Genomic DNA, 18,749 nt, shown 5'->3' on the forward strand with positions numbered 1-18,749 from the left:
ACCCAGTCCTCCTCACCGACTTGATAGCTGAGGTTGTTTGTTGATAATTTATGAGCATCGGAGAAGATGAATAACAAAGCCGAGGCTCTGAGAAACCTCTCAGTTCCTGCCTTTGAAGTCACAAACATGCCAGTGGCAGACGAAGCTGCTCGGGGGCTGTGCCGTGCCTCTCGCCCACAACAGCGACATCCATGGGACTCGTGGTCCCACTCCAAGTGTTGGGAGCAATCAGTCCAAATTGCTTTCCTGAAAGGTTTGCAGAAACTTTAGGGCAGATCCTTAATACCAGCTGCTTTGGAGCATGAAAACTGACCCAGGGGTTGGCTTGGGACAGCCCAGGGAGAGGAGACATCACTTGTGTGGGCACTTCAGTGTTTCCCTGTCCCTCCTTGAGAAGCCCCCTGCCACCACCCCAAGCCAGAAGCCCAGCTAAGTCTGGCTTGCTTTCATGGCCCCATGCATCATGCACCAAGCGACTCTTCCCAAGAACAGCCTGAAAAATAGTTTCCCCACACTAGAACATAATAAACCCCATTTTTTCCCCAGAGGTTTTCCAACATTTCCTTACCACCTACAAAACTCCCATGTCTTAGCACCTGTACGAAATCCTGACCATAATAAGTAATTTTTTTGTACTTAGCATTGCTTATCCAAAGGCCTCTGTGCACGCTAGCAGCTCTCACGGGTGCCCACAGCGGCATGAAGCCTGTTTGCAGGCAGGAGATGGGAGCACAACACAGGCAGGCGGTTGCCCCCAGCAGGGAAGGACAACAGCAAGGGGGACAAACATCACCCACAGGTGACGTTAACACCTGAGCTGGGCAGCCACAGGGTGAAGCACAGTGCACCAAACACTGGCTATTAAGAGCATCTCTGCTTAGGTGCATTAATCTTGAGTCCAGACACTGAAATCAGTTGTTTCTTCTTCCTATAGGAACAGACTATGTGGAAAACCTCTTGCCCCCACACCATGGCAGGAGGGAGGTGGGGACGTAGTGGGAAAATGTCTCGCCCATGCCCGAGCAGCCCTTCGCCCACAGGCTGCCCTCCCTCTAGCAGCCGCGGCTTCGTCTGGCTGACGAGGCTCCAGCCAGGGAGCAGCAGCCGTGCTGTGATGGACATCACTTAATTACACTTCGTTAAGCAACAATGGTGCATCAAATCTCACCCGCTTCTGCCTGATTGCCTGTGCCTGCCTCACTTGAGGTCTGTGATGGGAGGTCAGGGAACCATCCCATGCCTGTGGACTTGCTCAGTCCAAATCTGGCAGCACCAAATTTGCTTTGTAAATAGGATACAGCAAGCTTTAGGCTGAATGTTTCAACGAGAGCATACAACAGATGCTAGCGAGCACATGCTAGCTGTGGTAGCTTCAGGGAAGCCAGTATCTCCAAGGGACCCTGTGAAACCAGCCCCATGCAACTCATTCATCCCTCATAGTCTGGGTTTTGGAGAGTCCGAGCTCCCCCCTGCCCAGGCGCGCAGGCATACCCGGGGCACAGCGATGCTGCTGTCACTCCTGGAGCTGCAGGCAGAAAACAGGGCTAACAGATCTAGTGGGTGCGAGGAGTGTTAATCACACATGTGATGTCGGGGCTGGCACCAGGTGTCAGCCAAATTACTGTTTACATCAGAGGTGAGGGGAAGGGAAGCAGTGAAAGGAAAAAAAGAGCGATGTGTTTCAATGACTGCTCTTGTGTCTATTTAGAGAAAGCTTTTCCCAGCCTTGCTCTCGGGGGGAAGGGTAGAATCTCATTTTTGGGTTGTGAAGCCCAAATGCTACTTAGAGCAGAGCGGCAAAGCCTTTTCTCCAAGAAAAATCTCTGTCTTTCCTGTGTTTAAAGATGGCAAGAACATGGGGTTGTTTTGTCTATCAGCTCTTGGACAGCCCGACCTACTGCAACTGCCAGGAATGCGAGGACTGGGGGGAAAAAAAAGAGAAAAATGGAGAAGAGACTGAAGCACAGAGGGAGGATTATTAGAAATGCATGTATAAATGAAATAGCGTGCTGAGAGCTAGGCAACATCACGGAGCAGTGCAAAGTGCAAACAGACAGAGCAAAGCTATACTATTCCCTTTAAGGTCAAAGCTTTCTATAAATTCACAGCAAAAGCAATTCAAGTGCACTCTATTCTCCCCTAGACTTTCCCCAGACCAAAGGCTATTGTATATCTGCATCTTTAAAGAAGCTGTAACTCTCTATCTGTAAAGAGCAAAAGAATCCAACATGAATTATTTGGTTTCTTCTGCTGTTTATGGGAAATTTAATACATTTCATTGAATACGTGTACCTGGTCATCGCTCCTCGCTGAACTGCAAATAGCATGCAGAGTGCCACAGCTATAAAAGGAGCGTTGCCTCTTTAGTTGTTATTCTCTCTGCTAAATTACAGGAGTTAATAAATGAACATCTACCTGGGTAATTAAGACTGCCCTCCCCAGAAGCTGGCCCCAGATGATCATAATGACGTTTGGTTGGATTCAGCACAGACCAAAGTACCATCATTTTTCATCTAATCTCTGTCCATGCTCAAGGGTCCATTGGGTCCAACATCAATGAACTCGCTATTGCCTCTGCAATGGAGGAGTTTGCCCCAGCAGGGAAAATATTTGCATTATTATTATTATTATTATTATTATTATTATTATTATTATTATTATTATTATTATTATTATAGTTCACTTGCAGTCCCCCAAAAGAAAGCAAGTGTGCTGAAAGAAAAAGACAGACAAGAGAAGCTGCAAAACTTTCAGGAATCAAACACAACGCTCCTCTCTGTTTAGGCTAAAAGTATTTTGCTCTGCTCTCCACTTGGGGCTGAATGAGGTTTGGGTTTGGTTTTTCCCCCCAAATTTGTGGGTGTCAAAATGAAAGGAATGTAAAAATGAGAGATTTGAAGAAAAATCAAAATGGCTCATTTTGGAGGTGTTAAAATAATGTGTTTTGACTTTCAGAAGAAATTTTTATATGAGCAGCTTGGTGAGGCCAAACAGAATTCCTGAAACATTTGGATATTGGCAAATCTACTGGAGAAAATTCAGCTTAAAATGAAGCTTATCTCTGCCTCCAGCTGATATGTTTTCCTCTGACTTCAGATTGTTCCTGACCTCTCTTTCTCTTCTGCTGTTTTCCCTCAAGATACTGTTATTTCATCAATAACCTACATGAGAAATGACAAACTGCCGGAGAGCAATTAATATCTATCCATTTCTGTCTGCATTAACAAAATGCTCCATTTACAAACCATCTCTGCGTGCTGAAATCTAGACACGTGCCATGATTGTGCCCATTTCTCACCAACCCAACACCTGCTCAGAGAGGGAGCGGGGATGGTGCCAGTCCCCAGGGGCCTAATCCTGAACCAGGATGGATAATCTCAGCACCCAGAGAAGCCTGTGGAAAGAAATAACAGTGGGATTAAGGGAGCTCAGCATCACCCTGCATGTGGTCTGGATAAATCAAGACTGAGATTTTTTCTGGAGGCTTGTGAAGAGTATAGGTTTGTGCAAACATCAGGGTATAGCTCAATGCCCAACTTATCTGTGCTGTCAATCCTGTGCAGGAGAAACTACTGAGATCTGTATCAGAGCTGCAAAGGAGAGATTTTCCTTCTCAGCCCAAGACTAGGACAGGTAGAAGGTCACCGCAGATGCTTTGCTTTTCTCACCAGAGCAGGAGAGCTACAAAGGGAGTCGCGGAGGTTTACGAGGTGGACACGGAGTGGTCCTGGGAGAGTTTTGGGAAAAAGGGCTTTTCTTCATGCTTACATGCCTGCGTTGAATTAAAAAAGCACACAAGTCGTTGTGTGCACAGCTGCTGGCACCAGCTTGTATCACAGGTTTGCCGTCAGCACAAAACCCAGCTTTTAAGAACCTCATTAAAAACAACATGCGTCAGGATTTCCCCAGTCCATACAAACAAATAATACCTCTTGGCTCCTACCATGTATATGAACAAAAAAGAGCTCCTTTCTGGGACTGTGCTGCTACTCAAATGTATATTAATACATTTAAAAAAAAAAAAATCCCTAAACTTAAAGCACAGTGAGGGAAGTAGACAGCTGGGCTGCAGAAATTCCCACCAAGCTGTTCCTTGCTCACACTGTGGTCCAGGCAGCAACCTCCCTGCTTGCTCCTGCCGCTTGGGGACTGAGCCATGTGCGATCATCCTATCACTTCAGCACACAGAACTTGAAATAATTATTCAAAGTTTTATCACTGGCACAGTTGTCAGAAATTTCTTTTATTTTTGATTCACCCTGTACAGCATCTTAATTGTGCAAGATCCAAGCTACTGCTGTCTCCAGTCCTCAGGGGATTTGGTGAGGGGGTCTCAAAGGAAAGCAAGGCTGCTGCCACTGAGGCAGGAGTGAAATCTCAGCATCTGTGGCTTATGGATGGAAACAAATGCTTTTATGCTAATTAAACACACGTATTTTGTTTTGCTGTGGAAGCTTAGCTGTTAGTGATTTTAGACTATGTTCTCCAGTCAGCTGTGGTTTACTTTATGCTAGTGAGATGGAAGAAAATGCACTTTTTAGTTTTGATCTAGTATTTACAGTGCTCTTACCATTTAAGCAGAGCACCTTACAGTTACCAATTGCTTCTGGCTTTCTAGCCTCAGCATGAAGTAGAAAATCCCTGTCTCCGATGAAGGGTGGCAAACAGAAGCACCGGACAAACACAGCAGTTTCCAGAGCCAGGGGACTTTGGCCAGTGCTGTGGGGGAAAGCCAGGACCAGAACCAAAACCCATGAGTTTTGGTGGCATGGTGACCCCTCCACTCCTGCCTGGCACCGTCCCCAAGGCTCCTCGTGCCACTGACGGTGCGTGCCCTTGTGAAGTAGCTCCTGAATCACAGTTTACAGCCCAACATAATTAAATGAGCTGACAGCACTTGTGCATTGTTTTGTCTGCAGGGCTGTGAACCCCATTTTCACAACAGAAGACTCGGGTGACCGGTGAGTCAGTGAGATGGGTGCAAATACCTCTCGGCCCTTCTCGGTGCTGCTGATGAGAAAGGTGTGGAGAATTTGGAGCAGATCCATCTCCTGCTCTGCCCCTTCCCTGCTGGGACTTTTTGGTGCTCCTTCCTGGATGAACCTGTTTGAACAACACGCTCCCCTGAGGGCATGTTGGGCAACCTCCTCCTGACTCATGGTGCGTAGGAGTGTGCCCAACAACATCAATCACTCGCGTTCAAGTGAAAGACTTCAGTGACACATCTGGAAAATTCACCTACCACCAAGGAGCACCCCAGCCCTTCTCCTGAGCTGGGAAGACCAAAACAGGTTCTCCCAACCACGGACCATGTCATGGTGTTTGCCCAGCAGCCGCAGATAGAGAGCTGAGTGTCTTAACCCAGCTTCGTCTCATTGCTAATTGACAATGACAAACCCATGTCTCCATTTCTAACGGTCCTATTCCTGTCCCTTCTGGGGAACTGAGCCTGGGGCCAGCAACCCTGCTCAGACCTCAGCTTGGGAAACCATCAGTGAACCAGACCTTGCTGCCCAAAGGAAAGCAACTCAACCCCCAGAAGTCTGCTTAGAGCCTCAGCTTCACTGAATTTGCATCTCCCAAGGATGCCAGCCTCAGTGAAAGCCTCCTACATTGCCCCTCACATGCCTGCAGTCTCCATGGGCTTTGTGTTGGGGGAGAAAGCCCTACCTCACATTGGTGCTCACAGTCCACTAAGGGACGAGGGCCACAAGCCAACACATGGGGCTTTGGGAGAGCAAATAGCTGTTGTAAATAGCTGGCATGAAGTTTAAGGGAAGAAAAAAAAAAAAGAAGAAAAAAGAAAAAGAAAGCAAAAAAGCCCTAAAGCCACCTATCCCGTCCCTGCCAGGACCCCATACCATGGGCCAGCAGATCTGCCAAAGCCTGCACATCAGCACACTCCAAGCTGGGGATTTTACAAGTCAGGAAAAAATGAAAGTTGTTAAAACTCTTATAATCCCAAATGCCCAGGACTTGCGTGGGTGGTTTTCACTGACAGGGTAAGTGACCTCCCCACTCCTGCCCAGGGCAGGGGACATCTGGTGTGTCCCTCCAGCGGGGGACACGTCACAGCCAGCCCAGTGCCGGGGACCAAGCTGGCAAGTGTGGCGGTGAGGAGATTAGAGCAATTTGGACCTGTCACTTTGACGCACAGAGTTTTGCTTTGTGGTTGCAGGCCTGTCTTTCAGTAAATAAATAAAATTGGAGATGGTTTCCTTTACCCAATGGGATTTCTTGGGCTACAATTAGCATCAGACAAGATTTTAAAATGCAGGAGTGTAAATTTATAGACATAGCTGTCAGAAAGGGAAAAAAACTCAGCCCTTAAATTACCAGCATCTTTGGCTGTTCAGTGCCAATACAAAATCACAGAAGACACTGTGCTGGCAGTGCCATTGTCTGTGTCCTCATAACAACTAAAATACGATAATATATGTAATACAAATAAAACTGCACATAATGTAATCTTCACGGTTATGATTTCCTTTAAGATCTACACAGGTTAGACTTTCTATATAATTAAATCTATAGATTGCCTTTGAATGCTTACCTTGCAGTTCCTTGAGCTCTGATGAAAAGTATGCTGTTCACAATGACAAGATTTATTGCATCTAGCACTCTATATTATAGCTGCTCTGCTAACCACAATAAACAAGATATGAAAAGCAATCATACAGGTAATGCCATGAAGGAAGAAGCACCAGCTTCATCTTTAACCCTTTCACCTGCCTTCTGCAGCACCATCCAACCCCAGTGGATTAAGGATTTTGTTTCTATAGTAGACTCAGGGCTCGGGTTTCTTTTCCCCCATTTCTAAAGCAGCAGTGTTATTCGGAGAGCTGAGCTTATCTCTGTCGCTATCAAAGGGCACAGCCCATGGCTAGAGGAAAAATAAATAAGTAGAGCCAGGCCAGCTGCTGTGGTGGGTGCTGTTTAGCGGGAGTGACGGGGCAGGACTGTGGCTGTCCCCGTGGGAACTGGGCTTTGCAGTGCTTCAAACCACACTTAAAGCCTGCTTGTTTCTGGATTTAAATCCCCTTCCCAAAGGCTGGAGGTAGGTCCTGAGCAGGGCTGGGACAATCCATCACTGCTCCGAGCGCAGCCTTGCTGCCCAGCAAGATGTTGTCAGCTGAGGATACGGTAATTTCATTAGTAATGTTTTGCATCACAGAAGCTGGGATTTGACCCTAGAGACTTCGAAACATTATTTAAAGGGCAAATTTCCATATGAAGGTCAAGTGGAGATGTATAAGCTTAATCAAGTCACAGCTCACAAATGGAATAGGTCCTTCACTGCCCGCACGCCTGAGAATATTTCCTCAACACTTTTTTTCCTCCTTTAAATCTTCATTAGATCCAGAAAGAAACGCTCCAGAGGCCAGAGTAGCAACCAAAGACAAGAGTAGCAATTATAAAAATCTATTTCTTGCCATTCCCTTTCATGCAATGTAAACAATGAGTGCATATTCCTTGCATCTAATCAAATAAATAAAGCCCCGCTAAATATTAGCGCACAGGAGGATGAGGAAGCAAGCAGTCACTTGTTTTCTGCCTTACACGTGGAAACCATTGGCCATTTCAACCCAGAGGAATAAGAAATGCTCCACAAGCAGGAATTCACTGCTCTACTACAGTATTTTCTGCCCCAAAACTCAGTTAACCGTTTACAAACAGGATAGAGACAGCAGACGTGCTTTATTACTCCTTTGTATAGGGGCAACCGATTTCCTTTCTTTCCTGACCACTTTTTTCCAGTTTTAAGCCTGTCTCCAGCCAGCCAGAAGATAACATAGTCCTTGTCCACACAGAAGTACCCCAGAATAATAAAATCTTTGTAAGCGATGCCAAAATTGGGCAACGGCAGGAAAGGGGGCAGCAAGGTCTTGGGTTTAAGAAGAGACCAAATTGTTCTAGCAAGGGTAGAATAATGAAAATATGCTGGAAATAAATGTAAAAATAGACTGGGGTCTGCAGTCCAAACAGAGTGTATATTTAGTAGTTGTGAATGGGAAAGAGCAGAACATTCCTGGAAAATGTTCAAAAAACATCCAAGGAAGATTAGAAGATTTCCAAGCAGAGATTCTTATGGCAGGTTGCTATAGATGCTGGGAAGGGTGTTAATCTCTGACCCTTATAACAAAATATGTTCCCCAAAAGCCATTTTTCCAGGAGCTATAAGGAGGATTTTAGTTCTGGAAACCTCTAAGAAACAAGTAGTTTGGTACAGAGCACCCTGACATGACACAGGACCTTCAGCACTGGTGACAAAAAACCCTGGGAAGGACCAGGAGAAGTGACCCAACCCTTTCCTCATGCTGTCAGGCAGGAAAAGTATGTCTAACAAACATAATCCAGGCTGTTCTTAAGAGTTTCTTGAGATGGAGACTGTCTTGTCCGCCTCCTCAAACCAATCAAGCCCCTGGCCACATTTCTAATGCCAAATATGTGCCCTGCTTGCTGCACCTTAACTCTGCTGTTCCCCACCCCATCCACCAGATTACTTATATGAATTTTGAGTTTTTTATATCAAAGAAACTTTTGCAGGATTTGGTCTTTCAGCGTGATACAAAGACAGCAGGAGACTGTAATCTTCTGTGAAAATGACATTAATAAGGATCATGATTTCTTTGCAAATTTTTCCCATGTTGCACCTCATAAGAAAATAAACCTTTGTGGCATCTGCTGCTTTTACAGCTCATCAGCATGATACATCTGCTAGACACAGGACATGAAGAGAAGGTGAAAGGCGCAGCAGGTCCCCGAGAGCCCATCAAAAGCTGTCGGTGCCCAAACTTTTGCCTTTACAGACATGATTCTCTGTGACATAAGTTGAACCTATTGATTTTTGCCCCAGCTGAGAAGCAGCCCAAGATCTGCATGCAAAAGTGAATATTCTGATATTAAAAGATTAAAGACAAAAAGGTTGATCGCAGGCCATGTGTGACTTTGGGCTGCTCGGGGACAGTAAATGCATGACACATTTGATGTTTCATCTCAGGCAGTGCTTGGGCACTGGTATCCCTTGCTGCAGAGACGTTTGAGCTGTTCACCCATCCCTGCCCCACCGTGACAGAAGACTCCAAGCTTGGATCAGAGATAAAACTTGCGTGATGAGAAAAAGCTTATGCTGCAGCCAAGGAAAGTCAGAAACTTCAGACATCCTGCTTGGGGAGAGAGCCCAAGTTTATTGGCAGGAAAATGACCTTCTGTGGCAAATGCTTGTGTGAATGGGTTTACCAGAGTTACTCTAAATACTCCAGAAAGCAGCTGATATCATGGAATAGGCAGAGGCAAAATAAAGTTTTGTTCTTATAGCCCAAGGAATGAAAAATCAGCCACTGTAGGAAACAGTAGTGAAGTGAAGCCAAAGTTTGCAGAAGAAGTGCACATGTCTATTTGACCAAAGTGCTCCCACAAGCGTCTGTCCAGGACACAAAAGCAACGATCACTGTCACCAGGTATAGGGTTTTAGTCTATTTGTAATTTAATAGAAGAATTTCACAGAGATTTCTGCCTTATTGATTTTGCCTAATGGAACAATCTCATTTCCTAGGGGCACTATGTACTCCAGTCTGTGCAACACATATAAAGGGCAGGAGAAATCCTCCGCTCCTATTCTAGTAGACTGTCAGCATTTAATTAATCTGGGAGCTGCAGGGCAGATTCTTAGTGCAACCAAAAAAAAGCTGAAGACAAAACATCAATTTATGCTCTGAATACCCCAGTGCATTATCATTGTACTTTTAGAGCATTTAAACTGCAGGCTACAAGGCTGGACTGCTAGTAGCAGTTGAACGCCTGTCAGATTTTTCCCCTTTAAGGCCCCTGCCAGATACTCTTTATCCTTTATAACATCAAATGCTTTCAGTAGGAGGTTCTCTTTGATGCTGATTTTCTCTCTGATTCTCCAGGCATAGATAAATGAAGGTTTCCTTTATATTTGGAAGGGTAATGAAAGTACATGGCATTTCATTATCTGCAATCATGCACAGTGCAACAAAGCTGGGTAAGTTCTTTGGGACCATCCCATCGCACACCCGCGGATCATTCCTGGTTGTCAGCAGCTCCTCTGTCATTCCTGAATGCCACCACCAGACGTACATACACGTGTTGTCCCTGAGCCCAAATACCGCCTGCATGGATGATGGGGTGCAGAAGAGCATGAAGCTTTTTGGTTCTGCACACATTTTGCACTGCCTTTGACATCGCAGAACAGTTGGGTCACCTACTAAAAAACATCCCACACTCCTTTTTGCAGCTTTGGAGCTAAATTTAGAATGCTAACCTTTAAAAAAAAACTTTTGCTTTGTTTTTGGTTATAGGTTTTGCTGCCTGTCAATGCTACATGCTGTCAACTGCTTTGCCACTCCAGTCTCTCTCCTCTTCCCAGCCCTGTAAATACATCCAGTCCATGTGGATGTCACTGGTAAACATCAACTGGTTTGGTTCACTGCAGCTCAACCAGCTAAAATAAAATATTTTCTTTCAAAAATTGGTTAAGCTGTAACAGTTTATGCATACCAGAGCAAAGTTAATGTGTCCATATGCTGCCAGGAAACCACGTAGAAGATCAGGTCAACATTTCGTAAACTGTCCAGTAATTTGAGGTCCCTGGGAACTCCCTCCCAGAGTGCTCAGCAAGTAGCATTGGCCAAGAGAAGTGGATGAACAAAAACCTTGACAGGGTCACTATGTCATCCAAATCTCCTGTTTCTCTGTCAGTCTGAGCACAGGCTATATGGAAAACAGCAGGCAACCACCTTTGGAGAGGAATTAACCAAAAGGGGAGAAAAACCCTGTCACAGTAACCAAAAAAATTTGGGTTTAATCTCCCAGACTTGACAGGGAATATATAATGTAGAGCCATGTCCAGGAAACAAATGATTTTGCAGTCTGACATGGCACTCTCCCCATTTAGGTGACAACAAGCCTTGTTCTGGCACAAGATGCAGACCAGAATTTGACACTAGTAGTTGATTCACTGTGAAAAATGGGTGTTGATTGTCTTGGCTTCTTCCAAACACATTGCTACCCAGAGATTAAAGACCACATGGCGAGGATGTATGAAACTGCTGAATTTTATGGGAGCATCTCTCAGCTGCCAAGCAACAAAGAAAGAAAGTTGCTGCCTTTGGTGTTTTCAGACTTGTTTGCCCCTTTCTAGGCTTTCAGAATTGTGAGGCTGGGAGGCTTTTTTAGCCTTTTTAAAAATGTGATAGCAAAACCTATCCCTACACCCTGAAAGGAGCTCAGAAGAAGGTTGTTTTGGTACCTGCAAGCTGAATTCTCCCTCGTCTGGGACTTGGTCATCACTGCATGTTCTCCAACAGAAAGTCTTCATGCTTCCTTGTCATTGGGAGAAATGGGGCAGAAATGTGAGTACCTACATACAGGAAAAGGCAGAAAAACAGCACACGAGTACAGTCTGGGTCATTAAGAGAGTTCTTTGGTTCAAGAGTAGGGTTTGTTTTCCTCCCCATCTCAGGAGAAGCTTAATGGGACTGTAAGGGCCTTACTTCTGCTAAAACATTAGCCTAAATGGTGATTTATGTACAGTAAGAGAAACCATGCTAAGGCCACCTATTGTCACTAAGAGTTCCTCCATGGGGGTCCAAGGATGGTTGAACAACTCCATCAACAGTTCATTCAAGCTGTACTTTTTTTGAATGCTTTCACATAGACAAAACACTGCATAGCTGTACCTAAGAGATCTTGGCCAAGAAGCAGCACAGATCTTCAGCATCGTGGGAGCATGAGCCATAAGCAACCAGATCTTTGTCTCCTGGCCATTGGCTTGGGACAGGCCACTTTGCTTTATACTTTGTATGATGAAGACAGCAAGCACCAGCATGCTTCAGAGATGTAAGTGGACAACTGAGGCACCTTGTGTCAGAGCAGACATGATACCCAACATAGCTGCCACCATCCCAGCAAAATATCATGAAACAGCAAGGAGTTCTTGGTATACCCCAAAAATAACTCCTGCTGTCCATCATCAGCACTGGTGGAATAAATAATGGTTAAAATAGAGTACTGGGTGCCTGATCTTTAGTTCTTACATTAAGAGTAGATGCAGCAAGTGGGGAAGTGCTTCGGAAGGTGCCCTACCCCTTAGCAAATTCTTTGCCATCCATCTGCCTTCCCACATGTTAAATCCTGGAGACGCCACTGGCGTGCAGATATCTGGATATTGGATTGCAGCCAGCCCTGCACAAGTGAAGGCGCATTCAGGCCCAAGATGTTTTCTGGAATCAGTATCAAGCTTTCTTTCTAGCAACTAAAGATGCTTAAAGGGCATTATAATAGCTGCCTGAATATCAGAGACACTCCCATTACTGTTTGATTTCTTCGTGCAATAACGCATGGTCAGATTCACACAAGGTTTGCAAAGGATCAGATCTGCTCTTTTCAGAGGCAGCTGGGAATACCCCTAGAAAAATGTGAAAAACACAGCATGTTTTGGGACCAGTGCCTCTCCCTCATTATTCCATGTAAATACAAGCAATCTGACCCCTCCAAAGAGACTTTGCATTTCTCAGAAAATGACCATCTGTCAGGCAACAAGGGGCGCTCATTATTTAAATTAAGAATCTATTCTCTGCTGCCATTTTCGTTCACATTTCATTATAGCAGAGTCTCTCAAACACCCCATTCCCCGAGCACGATGAGATGAGATCACAACTTACCCCCACCTTTCCCAGCAGCTATCGCCCATAAAGACCCAACTAAAGGATGCCACAATTTGTGGGCCAAGAGAGCTCCGACTTGCCATCCAGGGGAGTTATGCAAATCAGAAAATATACACAAAGGGCCCCATAAATTGTGACTGTGCAATAGTGACTTTTAAGCACCTTATTATGAAATCTAAGTTTTCTTGAGGGGTGTGGATATGAGCGGTGGGGCCACACAGAGGTCCATCTGCAGGCTGGGGCTGGCAGGAGCTGCCCTTGCACGCTCTGTGGGCAGCTACTCCTCAACATTTCCAAATAACCTGCACTGTGCTGGGGGAAAGGAGGTGAGGCCACCCAAGTATTGCAAGTCACCATCTGTGAACCACAGCAACACCTTATATGCAGTTGCAGAAACATGGGGGGGGAGAAAACTTGGCCCAGCTGACTCCCCTGTGCAGCTCTATTGCTTTCACAAGTATTTGCTGCTGAAGAAGAGATCCGGGATATCTTTCTTGCTAGTTCTTCATTTTAATCAAGAGGCTTCCGCCCTCCCCCCGCCCCCAGCCCCTCCTTCAAACCAAAAGAATCATATCAAGAAATCCTCAGCTTGACATAATTTACTAAACACCATTTGTCACAGGGCTGCACAGCTGAGGGAAATGTGAACAAGGAACCAGAGCAGGGATCAGGCCCCAACGCTAGCAAACCTCCCTGGCTCTGCCTTGGGCTCTCTGCGGGCAGCCCCCTCCCCTCTCCGGGCCTTGATTCCCAGCTAGACAAGAGGCAATATGGAAAAGCCCTATTTCTCATGGTCTGGGGAGAGGTAAGTAAATTAAAGGCCATAACATACCCTGATACTTCAGTGGTGTAGATAGCTGAGGCTGGTCTTAGAAATACCCAATTCCTGCTTAGCTGGTGGAGTAGGTCCAGCTTTTAACAGGCTGCTGTCTCCATCACAAAAATATAGAGAGATTTAGCAGGTATGAAAATGTCTGACTTCCCTGCGGCTTGAGAGGCAGCAGGGGGAAGCTTGTGCCAACCACGATTAGAAAGCGCTGGGGTTTGGGTTGACAATTGCACATCGTCTAGAGGTACTGTGTGAATTAAGAACTCTCTTTGCTAGAGGCAAGTTGCATGGCCAGACACCGGAAAGGATTGTGAAATACTCATATTCTCTGCTGGAAAGAGCCTTGGGAGTGCAAACTATTTATTAAATAATAAAACTCAAACTGCTTTTAATATTTTATGTGAGCGGCAATGCATTGATTTTTATTATTTTTAATAAGGCAAATTTTAGACATCTTTGGAGGAACAGGAAAGGGATCTATTCAAAATAAGTGTAGATTCTCCACAAGCAATCCCAGCCTTTGTTTATTATGCATATTGTCACATTGCAAGATGCAAAAATAAGAATCAAAAAAGCACAGCCTGTTGTGTCAAATTACTTTATACTCTAAAAAAGCCAAAAGGGAGGGGGAGCTTTAGGAATGCTGAAATGACATCAACTCTTCTCTTGATCAAAATCAAGACTGAACAAGTAGAAGGATGTGATCTTCCCAAGCGCTGAATGCCAAGTGACCCCATACCAGGAAATTCTGAGGGCCACATTATAGATTGAGCCTGACATTTATCAAGGAGAGGCAAAGAAACATTCAGTGAATGTTTGGGGGTTGGCTGGAGCTAGTAATAGGTGGCCACAAAGAAGATTGGTCAAACGCTAGCATAGCTGTGCAGCTCAAGAACATGAGAAGAAATCCCATTAAATGTGACTAATCAAAGATTTGGAGGGGAATGGTCTAATAATGCCTTCCGTTTGCCTCTGTGGCATGGCTTTTTCATGCTGCTAAACATTTTTGAAACTCTGCATCCTGGCCATTTGTGTGTTCAGTCTCAGGCCACAAAAGCACCCTCTGCTTGAGCTTGTTCCTGCTGCTGCCAGCTACATTCTAGGGGAAAAACAAGCAAGCAAACAAAAAAAATCTCTGGTCCAAATTTAGGAGAGCTGGACAAAAATAAATCACAGAGCTCATCTCTGGACCACTCTTCAAAAGAAATTAGTTGAAAGTAAATCAAAGGCTATCATCCAAGAACAGCAATGGAAAAACACCCTAGAGACATCCAGTTCAAGCAGTGACTTCAAGAGATGGGCAAGTATTGATAGGAGAATATGGCACTTTGTGCCTTCCCTCTGGAAGTCTTTATTTCTGTCACAAGATGCTTTGCCCCAGGGCCTGCCTCTAGGAACAGGCTGTGCAAGGTACCAAAAAGCCCCAGCTGCACACACAAACGAGGAATTTGTTGCTTCTTGATGGCCCAGATTGTCCACACAAGCAAAATCACAGGATGAAGCTGTACTGAAAATCAGTGCTTTCTATTGCACAAACAGGAACATAACCCTAAAAAAAGGGATCTTCCTTCTCTGTTTTGCGCTGGAAGCGCTTCAGCTTAATTACTGTGTCTAGCTGGGCATCACACAGCAAAGCCAACCACAACAGGTCCAGAGGAAAACAAAAACAGCCTGGAAAAATCAGTGGGAAAAGACTGAATGAACTGGGACTACTTAGCTGGAAAAGAGAGCAAGAGAGGATCATGACGAGCATTTCTCCATGTGGATGTGAGCTTCTCCAGAAAGTAGAAAACAGTGGGAAGCTGGGGTCAGGCAGGTGGGGTCAGGTATGACACAGTGGGGGCTCAGCAGTGTCCAACTGCAGCTCACAGGACCATGGGACACCATTCACAGTGTGCATACAGCCCTGCGAGACTGAAGCACATGCCCACGCCATGCCCACCATTTGGGACCAGCGTCACTCTTAAGAGCCCAGCTCTGCAAACAGGGACAAGTGAACTTTGATATCTCGCAGCACAAGAGCCCCATCCACCCATCTCATGGCCACCATCTACTGGGTGCAGCTCCTGTTTTCCCATGGGACTGGAGGGGAATATCTGGGTCAATCCGTACCCTGTATCCCTCAGGACTCGTAGCTTTCTCCTACTTCTGCTTTGGGTTCACATTCAGAGAAGCAACATTTCACCTCTCCCAGCCAGCACAGCACCTTCACTACCAAATTGCTGGTTAAATGAGAATTCAAAGGAATATTTAAAAACTTCATCAATGCCACTTGGACATATGCCTTCAGGCTGTTTATCTTTAAATGAGATGTCACATGTAATTTAGTGGCTACATTAAGTATTGTTTTTCACTTTCAGCTGCATTGCTGTGGGCAGCCCTGTATCAGTGCACACCTTCATTCTTCATTAGGAGAGATAAATGAAAATGGCACCATTTTTCTGAATTAAAGTCCAAATATCTGACATGTCAATACCATCTAATGGAACAAAGCACTACAGATTCCTAGAGCAGGTGTTTAATTTGCATGTTATTACTGACAAGCAAGATTAATTCTTTCCTAAATACTTATGCTGCAATAACAAGAAAAGCAGAGGGGACTTACACTTAAAACAGCAAACAAGGACAAAATATTCTAAGTTCCTTTTGCTCCTCAAGTGGTTCTGTCTTTTTAACACAACTAAAATCTTATAGTTTTGGTATTTTTTTTTTAAATGGCTTCCCCCCCAAAAAAAAGGCAGCCTGTGGAATGAGGTCCTCAGATTGGAGACATTTATATTTTAATAAAAACAAGGAGGTGCTGTACTAGGTATGCTCTGCTCTGACTTTTAGGGGATGCAATGGCTCTCCCTGCTTCTGCTGCCAAGCAGGCTTGGAGAAATCTTTCCTCTCTGTGCCTCAGTTTTTCTAGCTGCAAAATAGAGGCAGTGATGCCAACCATCTTTTCTAAATTCCTTTAAAATACAATGTAAAGGTGCTACATATGAATCAAGAGCTTTCCCGTAGATTTTTATAACAGGAGAAAGTTTTTTATTGCAAGCTGCTGCTTTCAAATTTCATGGACACTTGGACTTCTCTTTCAGAAAGTTCCAAGCTGAACAGCAGAAGGTAGGCAGAAGAGGTAAACCAGAGAGCCTGGAGCAGGCAGGGGTAGCAGGAGTGTTGGGAAGCCCGAGCCCCAGATTGCCCAGCCAGGCACCAGGACTGGGAGAGCCCCAGCAGTGCAGGCTGCCCTAACCCTGGCCCACAGGCTGCCAGCATAGCTTGAAGCCCTGAAACCAGCCCAGCATTACATCCACTTCTGTTGCTTAAGGCTTCGACAGCATGAAATGAAAATGCGTGTCATCTTTTCCATCACCTCCCCTTATGCTGCACAGATATGAGCCTCAGAAAAGCCCTTTTCATCATCTGCAACACCTTAAACACACCAGATGGGCCCATGGCCATTTAGGGTAGCAATGCTGATGCCTTGTGCCTCACTTTCCCTGTTTCATCCCTGGCAATGCGAACACCCTCCTCTATCCATCCAAACAGAAAACCAGAAGTGCAGAAATCTCTGGAGGCCCCTGCACACACTGAACCCCTGCAGAGCTGAACATGCCTCATTTTTCCTCAGCTTCAGCTTGCAACCACCCCGCACTCTGTCCTCAGGAAGAAGAGTATCTGAATTTCTGAAGTTTGTTTTCATTAATGGGGATGCTTCTGTAACTGTTCTTTGCCAGGGATCAATAACACTTAGGCTGTTTAAGGTCTATTATGAGTGAGATGCAAGAGTTAATTAGATGAGGAATTTCTCGGTCATTAGGATGGGTTTCCTTGCAAGGCAGGGGGCTGTTGCAGTGGGCAGGATGACAGCAGAGATGGTATCCTAAACACATGGAGCGGCCTGCAGCCATCCAGGGCAGCTGACTGGCTTCAGGCCCCCTCGCCAGCCTGGGCAGGAGGGGCATTGCTCCCAGCCCTTCCCCAGACCCCTCCTGGGGGCATCTCAGGGTGGTGCTGGTAGCACAGCCACCAGGGAGAGCAGGCCGCTCTGTGGTGTCCAGGGGGTTTAGAAGGCCGTGGGTATGGAAAGGGCTGTTTTCCACTCCTGTGCTGCATCTTGGCGCACTTTTGGGTCGTGCCAGCCAGAAATCCCACACATTGTCCCTACAGCCTAAAGCCAAAACTGGGGGATGGCTGTGATGCTCTCAGTGGGAGCAGGGATGTTACCTGCTGCTCCGCTGCCTCAACCCTTCCTTCAGCTGGGAGGACTTGTGCAGGGACAAAGAGTTTAAACCTCATCCCTGAGGCATTCTGCCCCTCAGGATGTTTCTTTCTAGACCATAAGCTGGCCCTTGCCAGACTGTTTCCTACATATGCATATAACAGCAGAATATCACAGGAATCCAAACTGCTTCTGGAATAATAATAATAAAAAAGAAAAACAGAAATGCAATTAAATTACAGCTTAGGGCCATTTGCTTTACAGGAACTCTTTGCTCTGCAAAGACTTGCCACAAAAATTCAGCAGGATCATCCTGTTCTCAGTACCACCACATGAATTTGGAGCCTCTGTCCCAGCTTCAGAAGAGCTCTTCTGGATTTTCCCCAGCACCAGCATTTTGACAAAGATGGTGGGAAACACACTTGTTTTCAATTTGCAAAGCTGTATAAATTTATACACATTGGGTGTCCAGCTGCTGTTCTCCACCACTGACCAAACTAGAAGACTTGTGCATCATCAGATATAGGAAAAGCTATGGGACAGTGCTGGTGTAGAAAATCTGCCATTTTACAGTGAACGCATCATTTGTCAACCAAGCCATGTGATACCCCCAGGTAATTGCTCCCACTTTCTTTGCATACTTGCTCATAAGCACCAACCCAGCTACATCCTACCCCAGAGCAACCTGAAACCAGTAGGTCAGACCCTTTCCTTGGCAGAAGCCAGCAAAGCTCTGTTGTCTTCAGTTAGCCCAGATACAACAAAGCCAGGAGTAGATCTGGCCCCAGGGAGCTGCACAGGGATAAAACCAGCAGCCGTAATGGCAGGATGCCAGCAGGGTACATGTTGTAACAGTTTTAGTTTATCACAAACACACAGCACCTTTATAGATCAAAGTTTAGGTGCAAACTCAGCCTGACAAAGGCAAAGATCATTTCAGTGCAGCTCACCCAGCCACACCTGCACTTGAATGTTTTTGGCAGCAGTGCAGGCAAGCAGAGCCCTCCCTGCCACTGGATGC

At 45.6% G+C, this 18,749-nt stretch overlaps 1 protein-coding gene across 1 annotated transcript in view; it reads right to left on the reverse strand.

Annotated features, from left to right (window-relative positions):
- Window positions 1-11,275: 11,275 nt before the first annotated feature.
- MAPK9 (mitogen-activated protein kinase 9) overlaps window positions 11,276-18,749 on the reverse strand; it is a 60,183-nt gene continuing 52,709 nt past the window's right edge. The window contains exon 14 of the transcript XR_015703839.1: window positions 11,276-11,386. The gene's annotated coding sequence lies outside the window, so the exon portion shown is untranslated. The remainder of the gene's footprint in view (window positions 11,387-18,749) is intronic.

Source organism: Nipponia nippon, unplaced genomic scaffold (genome assembly GCF_047370975.1).
Source record: "Nipponia nippon isolate SJK-2023a ecotype South Korea unplaced genomic scaffold, ASM4737097v1 scaffold_17, whole genome shotgun sequence".
Lineage (NCBI taxonomy): Eukaryota > Metazoa > Chordata > Aves > Pelecaniformes > Threskiornithidae > Nipponia > Nipponia nippon.